At 31.7% G+C, this 4,296-nt stretch overlaps 1 long non-coding RNA gene across 1 annotated transcript; it reads right to left on the bottom strand.

Moving 5' to 3' along the window:
• Window positions 1-2,274: 2,274 nt before the first annotated feature.
• LOC117111964 lies at window positions 2,275-4,214 on the bottom strand. Its single transcript, XR_004445945.1, has 4 exons — window positions 4,185-4,214; window positions 3,956-3,979; window positions 3,665-3,766; window positions 2,275-3,115 (listed from the first exon to the last, which is right to left on the bottom strand). It is a non-coding gene; the product is annotated as an uncharacterized LOC117111964 (long non-coding RNA).
• Window positions 4,215-4,296: the final 82 nt, after the last annotated feature.

Genomic DNA, 4,296 nt, shown 5'->3' with positions numbered 1-4,296 from the left:
TAGGTACAAACGATTACAGATCATAACACTAAACACTAGTGTAGTATTTTGACAGAAAGCGGATTGTCACGTCATCGCCGACGATACTGAACGTTTTGGCGCAGCTCCTGTTTTAGTTAAAGACGGGCTCAATAAGGGTGATTGACGAAAAACTTACAACGGATAATGAGATACAGATTTTTGAATATTTAAAAATTTAAGGAAAATTGGTAGTAACCTCTATTATTTCGTTGCTTTAGTACTATAATTTGTTTTTCTATAAGTTCTGACAGGACGTTTCGTCTAACAGACTGATGTAGCTGAAACACTTGCTTATACTTTAATGGACACCGTCTAGTCCATTCAGTCATGAATAGCTGCTTTTTTACAGCCTCAAACAATTTATATTTTATGTATTACACAATGTTAACCCGTTCGTACTTTCGTTTGTTCATTCATTCATTCATTCATATTCATTCATTCAATGAATGAACGAACGAGAGAGCAGCTTAGCTCAGTCGGCTAACCTGGTGGTTGTCACTCGGTGTGCGCTTAACCGTGGAGATCTCTGGGTACACGGTTCAATTGCTATCGTTGAATCTCCTTGTGTTTAAGCCATTGGTCCCGTGTTAATTTATGGCCCATGTGCACGTTAAAGAACGCTGTACACAATTCGGAAAAGAGTAGAGAATTTTCTCTAGGTGTATTGCCCAATCAGCACCAGAAGGTGTTCGTTTGCTATTTTTGGTGTTTTCACCGAATAAATCCAATCCCAATCCACTCTTGAATTCGTGGTAGTGTATGCTACGACAGGAAGGTGGATAAAATAAACGAAAACACAGTGTATTCAGTTTATAGAATATACTGTATAATATATTTCTTGTTTAATGGACGATTCCCCAAAGCCCCCCTTTGATATGTTAGCCAAAGTTCCACAAAACGTCGTTTAAACTATTAATAGGTCCATGCTTAAACCTTTCGCTTTTTCGCATGTGTTTGTGGGATTTATTCCTGACCATGTTCTTGTTGGTCAGCTCAAGTATGATTGACACTCCATCCATTCTGATACATCTTCCTCCATCTTTCAACTACCAATGTACACCAAGGTCTCCCTGATTTGTCCGATCATTAAGTAAACTTAATATTAAGACTAATAATATTGACTGTAATCCCTATTACGTCAGTAAAAATAATATTTATATTTTATAACAGCTCCACTCGTCATTGGCCTTGATTTATATAAGATGAAATTATCGATAATAAATATGTATATATACTATGGCCCAAGTACAACATATAGGCCTATTATATATATGCTTAAATCTTAAGAATAGATACGGTACGAAATAATACAATAGGCTAATATATTAACGTTAATTTAATTGAAATTTTATTTTGTAACGTTGCTTTGTGCATTATTGTTTCAATTTGATTGTTTATTAACAAATAGGCCTATCGTAGAATAGGTCATACAAGTAAAAATCTAAATAATGCTATTAAATGAATAGGTTATATGTTATCCTGTAGTTCTCAAAATTAGAAATAAGAGTGACTATTCTCTGGATATGTGACCATATTTTAGCATTTTTATAGAATCACGTTATGGAATGGTTATTTGTTTATTAATAAATGTTAGTTGATATTAATTTTATAGTATCTTAGACAAAATTTATACTGAAAATAATAAATCGTAACATAAATTTTAGTAAACTTAAAACAGCATGTTAGTTTTGTAAATGAGTATCATTGGTATGCTTCTGGCCCGGGATTTATCAATCTCAGCTTAGTCAAAAAAGTTAAGATATCCCTAATAAATATTTTATTACTATCTTCTTTCTAATTTTAAGCAAATTTTTTAGTAAGCAATATAGATAAATTTGACCTAAACAAACAAATGGACTTTAAAAACTTCAGACGAATTTAAGATTGAGATAATAAAATGATTTCCAGTTTGATAAATCTGGTCCTGGTGACAAGTTTTAGCGCCCTCTACCTATTCTGATTTTTACGGTCACTTCTTATTGGGTATAGGCATAGTTCAATTTCATTATTGCCATTCTTGTGTTGAAATTCAGGTTTATAAAATTTTATTTTTTAATGGCACTTTTGTTGTTACACCAGTCTTATACAAATTCTTAATTACAGTAATGAACGGAACTGAACTTTATTGAATATACGCTTTCAAATCATTACGCGTCAAAATGATGGGGAGCACGTACAATTTAAAAAAGAAACATACAAGAAGAAACTCAAAATAAAATAAATTTCAATCAATCAATACGAATTTATTCCAATTACAAAACAATACAAAACTATAAACAACGAGATAATCAAAGATTTTTAAAGGTAAATAAAATACAGCAGATAAAATATTGTTTCCTACAGTACTTTCAACTAGTATTTGAAAATAAAACTGTACCGGTACTCAGTAACAGTGTGACTGGATGCTACTGTATGAATAGATTGGATTAGGACAATAACATCCAATAGGAATTAGGAATTCGTTGAAACTGGTTTAACCATAGCCACTGTATTTGCATTCATGTCCCATCATGAAGACAATCTAAAAACGCAACACACAATTTTATTATAAGAACCACTTAATGTGATGATCAATTTAATACTAGCTGATTTATTTAAGTAAATTTAGCTTTAAATCTGACTTGTTAAAAAGCTACCGTATTATTACATTCACAATATTTCAATTACAGAATCCAATTACAGACCACTCTTGGGACAGGGTTTTTATGGTCTTTAGCAGCTTTGGTCTCTAATTAGAATAATAAAAATAAAAGACTGGTTAATTTGGGACCACAGAAAAGTGGTCTTTAATTGGAGGTGGTCTTCAGTTGGAGGGGCCTTTCATTAGAGGGAGACCTGTACAAAAATAATAATAATTAAAAAAATAAAATGCGTCTTAATCAGTCACTAGTTATTAGTACTACTGAGAAAAATGTTTATATTGGTGGCCCTGCTTATCAAGACCCAAGTGCGCGATGATCTGCACGGATAGAAAAGGAGATTGTCGTGCAAGATTGATGTGCAAGACTGAAGCTACTACTTTAGACGACCATCTACTTCAGTGGCAGCTCCAGAGGCTCAAAGGGCTCGATTAAGCAGCGTTTAGAATCATAGTCTGTGGAGATCAAAATAAGTTGTACAGGAAAATCAATAATAAATTTAAAAGAATAAAACAGCCATCTAGGGTGCTATTCCTTGCCGCGGTGACTCTCGACGAAACAAAATAATTTTCCTATTTATTAATTTTATAAATTGATTTCTTGGAAGAGCAAAAAGGTTGGGTTTAATTTTACAAATTAAAGTGTACTTTTTTAGTATTAACTGCTCTCATATTTACACGTCAGTCACATTAGTATATCACATCACAAGCGATCAGTGTCCGCTTTTAAATATAAATAAGGTTACGTGCTTCCTTACAGTCAATCGCATTTACCAGAGCTCAAAATGTTTCCATTTTAACAAACATAGTACGTTTATGGGCAAAATTTCTCTAAGCAGTAACGCATCTAACTGCATAGAATATGCGGTAATTTATCTACTCATTTGCAGAAGTGGGATAATTTGTTTCCTCATTAGTATTATCTATACACTTGATTTGGCTTCATCAATTCTTATTAATTTCTAAATTGATAATTTTCTGGCCTGTTTTGACTACGGTACTTACATTGACATCTGCTTCCTGAATAACATCGATTACAAATGCATGAATAAGAAGAGCCTGACTTTCTACAGATCCCATTCACACAGGGATTGGAAGTACATGGGTCTAAAGAGCACAAGACGTAAATTATTAAAGCAATTCTTAAAAATGTTAGTAGAAAACCAGTAAAATGTTTTGAAAATAAGAATATGAATCTTACATATATTGATATTAATATTGATAATTCAAATAATAATTATGATAATGGTGATGATGAATAATAATATTATATAATGATAATGAAATATATATTACCTATCGGATTAACTGCTGGGCCTCCTATGGATTTAATAAATAATAAAATAACCATTAAGCATAACAATAATTAAAAACAGGATTTATTTTATTTTAACCATATTTTCAACATGAATTCTAGATAAAATATTACATCAATAGTTGCACATGTGTTCTATGAATTTTTATAAATCTGAGAAAAATAGATACGAGAAAAGGTAAAAAACCCAATAGAATAATGAATGTTTACCTGGTGGTCCAGGTGGCCCAGTGTTCCCTTGAAAATATAAATAAACACTATTAATATATGAATTATTACAATTAATAGGCCTATATATATATATGTAATATATATACACATA

This window comes from Anneissia japonica, unplaced genomic scaffold, assembly GCF_011630105.1.
Source record: "Anneissia japonica isolate Jap-2015-1 unplaced genomic scaffold, ASM1163010v1 scaffold69814_len4321_cov102, whole genome shotgun sequence".
In the NCBI taxonomy this organism is placed as follows: domain Eukaryota; kingdom Metazoa; phylum Echinodermata; class Crinoidea; order Comatulida; family Comatulidae; genus Anneissia; species Anneissia japonica.
The sequence above is the reverse complement of the archived record's forward strand: the minus strand, read 5'-3'. Positions and strand labels throughout refer to the sequence as shown.